The sequence below is a fragment of the Bidens hawaiensis genome, unplaced genomic scaffold, assembly GCF_021521415.1.
Source record: "Bidens hawaiensis isolate Kalapana, Puna unplaced genomic scaffold, B.hawaiensis_p1.1 tig00006392_1, whole genome shotgun sequence".
NCBI lineage: Eukaryota > Viridiplantae > Streptophyta > Magnoliopsida > Asterales > Asteraceae > Bidens > Bidens hawaiensis.
Genome location: NW_027491432.1, coordinates 1527034 through 1540466, shown reverse-complemented (window position 1 = coordinate 1540466; position 13433 = coordinate 1527034).

The window sequence follows — 13433 nt, the reverse complement described above, 5'->3', positions numbered from 1 at the left end:
TTGATATATCCGGATCGCATTGCATGCGGGTTTTGGGCAGATTTCTAGACTTGAACCGTACGCGAGGAGTTATATCATTTATATCTTTAAGTGTTGAAAGAATTGGATATCGAGAGATTAGTATAAACATTTGTTATTGGAAATGTTATTGGAAATAACTTGGACAATGAAGATCTTGTTAATAATTATTAGAGAACCGTTAGTTAATATCAAGTGTTAAAAACGGTACAATCGAGACTTGGACGATTTCTTGTAAATTTATGATATAAAGATATATATATATATATACACGATATTTGGACAGAAATATTATATTTAGATAATCAGTTAATAAAAAGATTATTTTATTTTACAATAAATATATATATGTATTTTTTATTAAATAATGTCCATGTTGAGTTTCAAGAATTTAGTTCTACAATGATTGTTTGAACTAAATTGGTTATAATTATATAATATGTTGAAACGTTCGATTCGGTTACAGATTTCTAAAACAATAAAAGTTCGTAAGTTAATCATTACAATTAGATAAACGAAACACGTGAGGATAAACGAGTTAAGTTAGGATACGTTCCTATTTGTATATGTGTTTATGTGTTAATATATTTTATATTAAACATAGGAATCCAGTTATCATTGGAAGACTATTATTAATCTTGCATCAACTGGCCGTGTGCCATCTCGCATGAGTTAATTGTGCTGAAATAAAGGTGAGTTTCTCAGAGATCCCCACCATTTTAAATGTTTTAAATAATTTATAAATGTTTTCGGGGAGGAAACACGTTTTCGTCAATACATATTTTTTCTTAACAATTGTGGTATTGTAATGGCTTTAAATTTGACCGACGTTGATTAACGTGGTCGGGCTAACTAAAATAAATATTGTGAGAATTAGTGATTACCGCAGTCCTATAATCATTAACTGTAAAAAGGCATAGAATATTGATAGATCTATCGGGTGGCGCCCTGAAGGTTCCTGGACGGATCGTACACGGGATGTCGCTAACAACGCAGGTGCGGAATCCCTGCGTAGGTAGATACGAGTGCAGAATATGTATAAACCAAACACACGAGCAATGAACGAACACGTTATATTGATAACCGAACACGTGACTCGAGGTCACTATTACAGACACTGACACGTAACACTCGAAGTGAACAGCTGAAACGGAAACCTAACCAACACCTAAACTGTTTCGGCTGAACAGTATATAAACACGACAACTTCGCCTTAGGCGAAGTTGTCAATAACTTCGCTGGTTCAACAAGTTCGCATGAGCGAACTTGTTGACAACTTCGCGCGTACAAAAACATAAACATAATCATAAACATAATTACATTACAGACTCGATTACAAATGCTAGACTATGAACTACTGACACACATGTACCAACAGACTCCCCCTTGGCAGTAGCTTCATATCTTGATCTTCAAATCTTGAGTCTTGTAATCTTGCATCTCTACGCGTGCGCTCCTTCTCTAACACATACCGACACCACCCGTTGATATTTCCTAGCTTGATCCTTCCAAGCAGGAATGTAGAAGATCTTCTTCTCGTTGAGCACTTTCAGATCAGCCTGCGATAGATTAACAAGATGCATCGGGTCGTAAACCCTAAGCACTTCTTGTTCATCCTCATCTTCCATTACCGCCTCCGCTGTCTCACAATCCACGAACCACCATTTTAGGTCTTTGAGCACGTCCTTGGGCATGAGCTTCATCGGTACTTCTTTAAGGCACCGGATCGGTTTATATTTCATAACCATCCAAGGTTTTCCATCAACTCTCAGACCTCTATCCTTGTCTTCGACAAGTTTCCCTTTTTGTGGTTTCAGTAGCTCAAACTTTTTCTCTTTAACGCACTCCTTCCACACGATCTTCCCGATGATTCTAGCCATGTTGTCTTCACTTCTGTTTATCAATCCCAATCTGGCTAAATCTTTTACCTCACATTCTGGCAGTGTGTTTAGAGATCTCAACGTTCTCCTGAAGTACTGAATGCCATCATATCTCTTGATCACGAAGAGCCGCAGCTGCTCGTCATACAACCAGCAGATAATACCTTTCTTAGCTTCTGCGTATCCCTTAATATTGTAACTTTTTCTGAACATCTTAGGGACCGCCGGCTTCTTCGTCTTTATGAACCAGTGAGCACAACCCTCCTTCCAATTCGGTTGTTCCTCCCATTCAGTATCTTCCACCACGCTCTCATCACCCAACTCTGGTCTCTCAACCTCCGGAATCTCGTGTTCCACGGAGTCATCAACAATCTCCCCTTCTTCTATCACGTTTTCAACAGTAATCTGCTCTCCGATCCTCTCGATCTCATCAACCGGCAGCACATCATCTTCATCCATAAACTCATCATCATCCTCATCCAACTCTTTCAACGCATCTATAACATCTTCAACATCAGCATCATCATCAACATCTACAACGTCGTCACCGGCTGCGCTTGTAGACTCCCCCTCAGCTGTGGAAGCCCCAAGAGCCTGAGAGGTTCTTGGCAGCTCACCACCTGCACCTTCCGGTGCATTGGGATCATCGTCATGATCTTCTCTCCGTTTCGTCCTCAACTCATCTCCCCTACAAGTCTTCTCCCCCTGAGATGCCAAGAATGCCTTGAAGGCATCTATTACTTGTCCGTGTTCAACTAGGAGGGCTGCTTGTAGTCGATTGGATTCCACTAGGCTTTGAATGGTCTTTGTCTGTTCAGCAACAATCCGCTCTAGCGATGCAATCCTTTCGTTGTCAGAAGTAGGCGTTGGAGTTGGCGGGACATCAGCAGCAGAAGTGACCGCAGGTGGTACACTTGGTAACCCTGCAGTAGTGGTGACGGTCGACTCAACAAATCGTGCAACTACCACCGGTGGAGTAAGCGATTGGGGTGGTAGAGACACAACTGCTGGGGCCGACGTCTCGACAGCAGTAACCTGTGCTGTAGAAGGAATAAGAGACATACCAGACAAGGCAGGTGGAGCAAAACGTACCAGCCTCGAAGATTCTCCAGCTCCCGAACCCATACCTGTCCGTTCTCTTCGTGAACGTCTGAGCACAATCTGAACTGCTACCTCTTCATCAACTTCCTCATCATCCTCGTCAACAGTTCTCGGCCTCTTTCCCGTAGTTCTCTCCCAAGACACCATTAGTCGTCTTGCTTCAGCGAATGTTTCGTCAAGATCGGAGTCAGCTACCGAAGTAACTGCTCTAGTAACATCCATGACCTGAGAAACTGAGACATCCATATCAAACAATCCATGGCCGCTAAAAGCAGCATCAAGATCGACATCTTCAGTAGTAGGCACAGCAGAAGATGCAGCAGCTGGCACAGCAGCAGAAACCACAGTAGATACAACAGGCGCAGCTGGTACAGCATGGGGTGCTGCCGCCTGATGTGGCTGTGGGTCTCTGAACTCGTCCCCTCCAGCAGGAACATACTCCGGGTTGATGAGATACCCGAATAATGGAGTATGCCTGGGACGCAGCTCAGGCTTGCTACGAGTGCTCGAAGTGCGGCACTGAGCAAAGATACGTTTCGTCACGTATTCGACGTATCTAATAGGGCGTCTATGCGGTAGCGACGGAGCGACATGATTCAGAATCATTTGTAAGAACCGAGGATACATGATAAATCGCTCGCGCGCCACAGCCCTCCTCTGACGATCGATCTCGTAAAAGATCAGCTGACTAAATGAATATCGTCGGTTGTAAGTCAGCGCAGCCATGGCAGACTGCATCGTCGCGCCCATCCCATCCGTTCCTGCCTTCCTCCCAGACATGCATACAATCAATACATGCATCAGGAAGCGCCATTGATCCAGCAAAAACCCTTTCCTCCTCTGCGAGTCCCCCAGCGGATCCGAATAACCCATCCTCAAATACGCTCCATCACGAAAAGGAGCTACGAACTCCGTTGGGTCATCTCTTGTTTATTCACCAAACTGCAGAGCCAACCGTATATCTTCCGAGGAAAACTGCACATCATGACCATTGACGGTTGCTCGCATCACCGGGGGCTCAGGCCTGCAATCATAGTATACTGTCTGCCAAAAGTCTTCTATGTTAGGCAGTGAAATGGGCAGTGTATTTGTGATCGCATGAAAGATTCTTGATCTCTGGAGAAACGTGATAATCTCCCTGTAGTCTTCTATGCCTCTTGCGTCTGGATCTAAAATGATATACTGGTTATGGGCCGGAAAGAATTGTCGTTGATCATCACCGTAATCACCACCAGCACCGCCAACAGCAGCCATATCTGTACAAAACAAAACAAGTTAGACAATGTGTAAGCAACTCACAAGTTCGCTTTGTACCACGAGCGAAGTTGTGATTAAACCTGTACAGGCGAACTTAAAGGTGAGGCGAAGTTGGGAACAACTTCGCTTCATCTGTAAGTTCGTCTAAAACCTGTTAAGTAAATTGGTATAGGCGAAGTTGATGATAACTTCGCCTTATCACAACATCGCCTCAGGCGAACTTGAGTTCAAGGCGAAGTTATGGATAACTTCGCCACAGGCGAAATTAAGCTCCAGGCGAAGTTGTGGATAACTTCGCCTAAACCCTAACTTCGCCTGAATCTGAAACGGCGACTGTTCAGATTCAAAGGGTCTAGATCCGATGATTTCGGAACGATTTGACGATCCAGGAGTGAAGAACAACATATATTAATGGTTTTGAGACGTAAAGTTCGTCCATGAACACGTATCACAAGGGTGAAAAACTTGGTTTTGAAGGTTCGACGACCCGAGGTCTCGAACCGGTTAAAAACGATTATGAACGAGTATTTTTGTGAGAGATATCGACAACACATACCCACGATTATAATAGAAACTGGAAACACAAGATCGAAATCGGAACGGAAAATCAGGTTCGCCGGATAAACAATTCAAGTTCGCCGGAAAAAGTTGAAATAATGATATTTTACTGTTTAAAAACCCTTATATAGGGTCAGTGTTGGTCAGGCGAAGTTACGCTTAACTTCGCCTAGGCGAAGTTAAGCACAAGTTCGCCTGATTCAACAACTTCGCCCGTAATTTCAGAATCAACCCTTTAAGTTTGAAGAATCTTGCACTTAACATTAGAAGCTTCCAAAAAGAGTTAAACAAAAATGATCATGTCCAAGTAACCAGTTATAAGATAATACCACTACAAAATAGAAAAACTTATAAAAATTTAACGAAATAAGGGATCAAATTTCAGTCTAGTCAGGGACCACTACGTTTTTAGAAAAGATCCTAACAGGAATCATACTAACTACGTGACTGTCACTTGGATCCGTGTTTAGCTGTATTATGACTTAGAGAAACAGGTTGTAGGCATGTAAATAACTTAAATGGTTTTCATCGTTTCTGTGATACGGATTAAGGTTCAGTTAAGCTCAAAATTTAAGTAGGCAACAACTCAAAGATAATGATGCCTTCTATCTATTCTCAAAGCGTATTTGGCTATACCCAAGTCACCCCGAATTGACTTCGACCCATAGTGTCTGATTAACTTGTAGATACTCGTTGTCTGCTTCCCGTTCTTTTCTTACTCCAGAATTGAGAAGTCTTGATTGTTACTATGACTCATAAGTACTGAAAATATACATTTTTTTTTTTTGAACGATACATACTTATAGACTTCGGAGTACTAAACCACTGCAAGTCCCGAATCTGGATCACTGCAGTGTCTTGAAATGCTTTCATTACGGGAATCAGAACACTCACGGGCTCGTGTATGACTGGGTAGTCGCTTTTCTGCCTATCATTCGGAAAGATATGTATGAAGACATTCAAAACTCTTAAGGAGTTTCCACGTAAAATCGAGTAATTTAAGTTAATATCACATACACTTTTACGCACCATAAAAATTACCATGACATACAATGACTGTTCTAAAGCCTTTTAAGCTTAATAACTTCACTAGTTAAGCACACACAATCAGTATATATATCATTTTCCAAGGTTGGATCAATTTTCTGTTAGACATAGCACATTTACTTCATACGAAGTAATAGACTTGAAAAGTAATTTAATTTCCCTTAAAAGTTTTGATTTCATTCGCCCCGATCACGTCAAAGTCTTCAGGTAAACGGCAATCCTGAGGATCCAATGGATCAACTGGACCGACCACATACAAGTATGTGTCCTTCTTACTAAGAATGACCGACTAATTTTCAGCAACTGAAAGAACACACGTCATAACTGCCCCGGTCACTTTCAGTCTTCCGGTTAATGGCGATCCTCATTCTCTAAGTCGAAACGAGGACCAAAACATATCCGAGGATATGTCCATCAAACTGAGGTAACCGACTAATTTTAAGCAATAATGACACATTTTTTTTTATTATTTTTTTTATTTTAAATAAACAGAAAGACATGGTTACTCGGGATTGATCATCCCGTTCAGCTCAATTAGGTTTTGAAATCTGGCTTTATCAAATGCTTTTGTAAACAAATCAGCAAAGTTTTCCAGTGTATCAACTTTTTCGATCTTGATCAGTTTCTTCTCAGCACAATCCCGTATGAAGTGATGACGAATGTCAATATGCTTAGTTTTACTGTGCTTCACGGGATTGTTAATTACTGAGATGGCGGCAGTGTTATCAATTAAAATAGGAGTGAGTAAGAAATTCAGACCATAGTCGCGTAATTGTTGCTGAATCCACAAAACCTGAGAGCAGCAGTTGGATGCTGCCATGTATTCAGCTTCGCATGTTGAAATTGCAACTGATGTCTGTTTCTTGCACTGCCAGGAAACTAATCTTCCTCCAAGAAACTGACAGCCTCCTGTTGTCGACTTCCGACTCTGATTGCATCCTCCATAATCAGAATCTGTATATGCCACCAGTTCAACGTCTCCTCCCTTTGGGTACCACAACCCTAGCTTCGGCTTGACCTTGAGATACCGTAGTATCCTCTTTGCACCTTTCAAATGAGATTCTTTCGGATTTGCCTGAAAACGTGCACAAAGACAAACAGCAAACATTATATCAGGCCTAGAAGCAGTTAAATACATTAATGAACCTATTATCGCCCGATACAGAGTTGGGTCCACATCTGCGTCACCATCTGTTTCAGCGCCCAATTTGTGATTGACGCAGATTGGAGTGTCATATGGAGAACTGTCCTCCATCTTGAATCTCTTCAGCACATCATGAACGTACTTCGTCTGATGAATGAACATCCCGTCCTTCTTCTGATCAACCTGCAATCCTAGAAAGAAAGTTAGTTCACCCATAGCACTCATCTCGAATCGTTTCTTCATGACAGCCTCAAAATCCTGACACATGGATACTCTTGATGCAGCAAAAATGATATCATCCACGTAGACTTGAACCAGCAGGAAGTCACATCCTTCTCTCTTCACAAACAACGTACTGTCGATCAATCCCCTCTCAAAACCGTTTTCCAGCAAGTAGTCTGATAACGTTGAATACCAGGCACGAGGTGCCTGATGTAACCCATACAACGCCTTGCTCAACCTGTATACGTGATCAGGAAAGTCTGGGTCAGGAAAACCCGGAGGTTACTCAATATACACAACCTCATCAACTTTCCCGTTTAGAAACGCGCTCTTCACATCCAACTGAAATACCTTCATCTTTTTAAATGCAGCAAACGCCAAAAACAATCGAATCGCTTCTAACCGGGCAACAGGAGCGAACACCTCATTGTAATCAATACCCTCTTGCTGATTAAAACCTTTAACAACCAGCCTCGCCTTATTTCTTACGATAATTCCCTTATCATCTCTCTTACACTTGAACACCCATTTTGTGCCTATAGCGTGCACATTCTTTGGTTTTTCAACCAAAGTCCAAACTTCCATTTTCTCGAACTGAGCCAACTCTTCTTGCATGGCTTCGACCCACGAGCTGTCATTTAAAGCCATTTGATAATTCTTTGGTTCAATTTGGCTTATAAAGCAGGAGTACAAACATTTGTTCAGAATACCCGTTTCCTTAATGCTTGTATAAACACAGGTGTGCTCATTCAAGCTACTTCTGGTTTGTACACTGGAGGACACATCACCTATAATATTCTCCAATGGGTGATCTTTGTGAATTCTCGTGGTCGGAACAGCACCGACATGCAAATTATCTTCCAAATTTGAAGAGATCTCATCTATGGTTGTTTCTGGCTGAGAGTGAAAAGGATTAATAAATTCATCTTCAGTTGAGGCAGTAGGGGTACCAATAGTGTTTGATGTGGAAGGTTGAGATTTCTGAATCAACTGTTGTTGCAATAGATTCTCTTCCTCATCAAGGATCATCTTCGTCACAGCCCTTTCGTATTCTTCAGAAATTTCCAAATCAGGTACGTTAAACGACTTAAAAAGCTTAACATAGTCGAAAAGCTCAGCAGGTCCATTGCTTGGTTTTGGCGATTGGTAACTAGTAATGTCAGTGTTACAAACCACCTCCACCTTGCAAGTCGACGTATTGAAGACCCGTCTGTTGGGAGTCCCAACAACATAACCGACTAGGATTCCCTCATCGGCTACTTCACCAAATTTCGAATTAGTCTTCAAAATCGAACAAGGAGACCCAAATGGTTCAAGACCGCACAAGTTGGGCTTCCTTCCATGCATAAGCTCGTAACAAGTTTTTCCAAGTCTCTTAACGGTTAACACCCTATTCAGAACATAGCAGGCTGTAGCAACTGCTTCAGCCCAGAACATCACAGGAAGCTTCGAGTCTGCCAGCATAGTTCTGGCTCCTTCAATTAACGTTCGGTTCTTCCTTTCAGCCACTCCATTCTGTTGCGGAGTATACGGAGCGCTGTATTGATGTTCAATTCCTTTCTGAAGACTCTGTCCCATTGTCGCTTCTGATGTATTTAACTGATTTACTCATGACATTCTCAACTTTTGTAATTAGATTCTTCACCATCTGAGCCCTCTCGTCTTTCGTTTTCAGAAAATATACCCACGAGTATCGCGAGTAGTCATCAGTTATCACCAAGCAGTAAGAAGTACCGCCTAGACTTTTTACATTCACTGGACCGAAGAGATCCATATGAAGTAGTTCTAGAGTACCGGCAATAGAATTGACCTTCTTGGTGAGATGGGTTTTCTTGTGTTGCTTTCCCTTCTTGCATGCTATACATTTGTCTTCAAAGTTAAAACTTTTTAAGGGAACGCCCATCACAAGCCCATTTTTGACAATGAAGTTCATCTTCCGAAGATGAATGTGCCCCATTCTCCTGTGCCATAATTCTGATTCTGATTCGCTTGCTTTTGTCATTAAACAAGATTCTCCGGTGGCCATTTCAGTAGACCTCATGTCCATCACATATGTATTCGTTTCACGTGGAGCTTTCATAACTATCCATTCGTCAGGTATTTGAAAACCAGGCTTCAATACGATCGCTTCATTCTTCGTGAAATGGACAGTGTAATCTTTATCACAAATCTGCGACACACTTAGCAGATTGTGCTTTAATTCCTCCACAAAGTTCACATTCTCTAGTGTCATTCTCCCATTCGACACTGTTCCTCTACCAGTAATCCTTCCTCCGCTCTCACCAGCAAAACTAACTCTTGCTCCCTGAACAGGTTTTAAATCTTGCAACAAGTGTTTGTTGCCCGTCATGTGCCGGGAACAGCCGCTATCTACAATCCAGAGATTGTTGGCAGCCCTGTTCAACTGTTCCTGCACAATAAAACAAAGAGTTAGAATCTTGGGACCCAAGACCAATTGGTCTTGGATCGATACGTCCCGTACCCTGGCTTTCTCAAGTTAGCATCAGGATAATTTCTGTAAGTCCTGTTAGGAAATCTCCTTGCAGATTGAGAGTAAAGCCTCCCAAACCTTTGTGAATTGAAAGTGTTATATCTTGTGGTTTGGTTGTAAAACTGAGGTTTGTTTTTATGAAAACTTGAATTAGTTACATTTTGGCATTTTGTAAAGTTTTCATTTTTAGCAGTAACAAAATGATGCTTATCCTCAGTTTTATTTGGCTTCACACCTCTGAATCTCGGCTTCAGAGGGCAATCTGCAACTAGATGTCCTAAGTTGTTACATCTAAAGCAACATCGACTCTCCATTTTCTTGTCACATGTTGGTTTGGATGTAGAGGCAGTGTTACCAGCCGTTCGTCTCACATAAGGTGGGACGTACGGATTGAGTGGAGAACTCTTTTTAGAAATTTTATTTTTATCTCCACCGGTGGGTAACCCTACCTTCTCTTTTGTCTGACCAGATTCAGACAACTTATCCGATTCCGATGAGACTGGACTCGAGACAGAAATATTCACACTAGAAACAGGCGAGCTCGTTTCGCCACAGCTAACACTTGGTTCTACACTTGTAATCTTGATTGGAGTTGTCTGAGGAACCTCGAAATCAACAGATTTCTGAACACTCGGATTATAAGTATAGTTGTGGTTAAAGGGTGGTGGAACCTCGTGATAACCGATTCCTCCCCTCTTTGCAGAGGTACCTTGATCACTCACGAGGTGATCAAGGATTGCCGAGGAATTCCTGAACTGCTCAAGTTTGCGGTTCAGTTCCACCACCTTTACCTGGTGGTCAGCAATCTGTTTATCCCGATCAGCAATCAATTTAGTTTTTTCTTCTAAAACTTCATAACTAAGATCAATTATTTCAATTTTCTCAGCAAGTTTAGTTTTTAAGCTATGAATGTCTTTTTCACATGCTTTTATTTTAATTTTATAACTTGTTTCTCTTGCTTTCGTAAAATGGTGATCTTCTTTAACAGTTTTAAAATCAGCATCTAAACGGACGTACTGATCAGTTATTGTGGTTAGTTGCTCAGACAAATTCTCACAACTAGTACAAATATTCTTATTACTTACCTCGGAGCGATTATCCTTGTCATCTGCCATGAAAGCGGTTTCTTCTTCAGTAGCTTTCTCATTTCCAACAACCTTCTCACATTCTTCAACTTCAGCCTCAGCCATGTTCGCTTGCTCACCAGATTCATTTGAATGCAGGTTCCAGTTGTACTCACCTGCTTCTCTGGTCAACATGGCATTAATCTCTCTGTTAACTCCAGTGTGTTGTGTAGGCCGACCTTGTCCTCGTTCAACCCTCTCATTTCTACATTCTTTGGCAAAGTGCCCGTATTGCTGACAATTATAGCACCTTACCTTAGATTTGTCGAATCCAGGCCTACCACCAACAAACTTTCTCCCAGTTTTCTTCATGAACCGTTTAACTCGCCTCACAATCATTGCCATTTGCCATTGCAAATCCATCTCCTCCATATCATCAGCATCGATCTGGTCGTAATCCTCATCCAGAACAGCAGGGTCCACAATCTTCCCCTGGATGTAGTTTTCATAGGAAGCAATAAATGATGCATAGACTGCAAACTGCTCTTCAGCAGATTTTACACTCATAGGCATCTTGGAATAATTATTGCTTGAGGCATTTGCAGAGAAACCACTTGTGGATGCTTGAGGCTTTGAAGTATTTGATCCTCCAGCAACGAAACAGACATCACCGTTCATGTTCACAGAAACGTTTCCTTCATGAGAAGAGTCAGGACCTGACTCCCCTTTTGAGTAAAAAGCAGCAGATTCAGGCCTCGAACTTGAGCCTGAGTTAACCTTTGCACCATACATACCAGGGTCTTGTATCTGATCTGTTGGTGTTTCTTTTCGAACCATATTAAGCTCATAAGTTCTGAGCTTGTTTACTGCCGTTTCCAGATCATAATTAGGAAAGTCTCTGTCTTCCCTCATAAGAACGGTGTACATTTCCCACTTCGGTGGGAGAGCACCGAGAAGCTTTTCAACGATCTCTTCTTCTCGGTAAGCAATCGAGTAATTGTTAAGCTCTGTCATTAGATGATAGTATCTGGTGATAATATCATCCAGTGATTCGTTCTTCAAAAATTTGAAGACGGAGAACTGGGTCTTCAAAAGTTTAATCTTCGATGCACGGATACCCACGTTCCCCTCGAATCTATTTTCAAGAGCATCCCAAAGCTCTCTCGCAGAAGTGTACTTTCTGAAAGTGTGGAGAACCTCTTGAGGAAGTGCCATAGTTATAGCTGCATGGGCCTTGCTCTCGGCCTCATACATTTTCTTTTCTTCGTCCTCCATTTTGCTGTACTTCTTAACCACATCACGACCTTCGTATTGCATAGTTGGGGGGATATATCCATCCTGGATGCACACCCACATTTTTGCATCCTGGTATTTAATGTATTGGATGAATCTGTCCTTCCATGCCACAAAGTCAGTTCCTTTCATTAACCTCGGGGCCTTAGTGGCAGACCCCGCTTCTACTTCCATCTTGACTAAATCGGAGATGTTAATTGACGACATCTTTGCGAAAACCTGAAAACCTGAAAATAAATTTTTTTTTTTTTTTAAAACAGCACAGTAGGCGAAGTTAAGAATAACTTCGCTTGAAAGTTAACTTCGCTGGAAAGTGTAACTTCGCTGGGTCTTAAATTCGCTTGACTGGGCGAAGTTAAAAATAACTTCGCTTAGAATGAGCGAACTTAGAAAATAAGCGAACTTGGGAGGTAAGCGAAGTTGAGGATAACTTCGCTAAGGCGAACTTATAAGGTAGACGAAGTTGTGGTTAACTTCGTTTAATCCTTATATCTTCGCCGAAACCCTACTTCCAGTGACGGCAACTTCGCCTGAAGAACGGTAACTTCGCCCGATGAACAAGGAAACTGTTCAGATCTGATTTCGTCAATCTAGCAGTTTCCGATCGATGTAATGGCTTGAAAATGACAGTCAAACACGAGTAAAACACAATCCCAACAAAAACACGTCCCGCGAATAGGTCAAACGAGACGTTTTCTACACCCGCGTGAAATCCCGAACCTCACAATCGAGCCGATGGCTCTGATACCAATTGTAGGTTCCTGGACGGATCGTACACGGGATGTCGCTAACAACGCGGGTGCGGAATCCCTGCGTAGGTAGATACGAGTGCAGAATATGTATAAACCAAACACACGAGCAATGAACGAACACGTTATATTGATAACCGAACACGTGACTCGAGGTCACTATTACAGACACTGACACGTAACACTCGAAGTGAACAGCTGAAACGAAAACCTAACCAACACCTAAACTGTTTCGGCTGAACAGTATATAAACACGACAACTTCGCCTTAGGCGAAGTTGTCAATAACTTCGCTGGTTCAACAAGTTCGCCTGAGCGAACTTGTTGACAACTTCGCACGTACAAAAACATAAACATAATCATAAACATAATTACATTACAGACTCGATTACAAATGCTAGACTATGAACTACTGACACACATGTACCAACACGCCCTACCTACCGACAAGTCGCGCTGGTTAAATGTTGGGGGAAAATATTTTGAATGATTGTACGCTTTGATTATAGGTTTAGTAGCATTACATTTGTTATATCCCTTGCTAGTCTATAACTATCACAATGTGTTGAAGAATAAAATGTTTATTTTGAGAATTATCGTTGTGAGATGA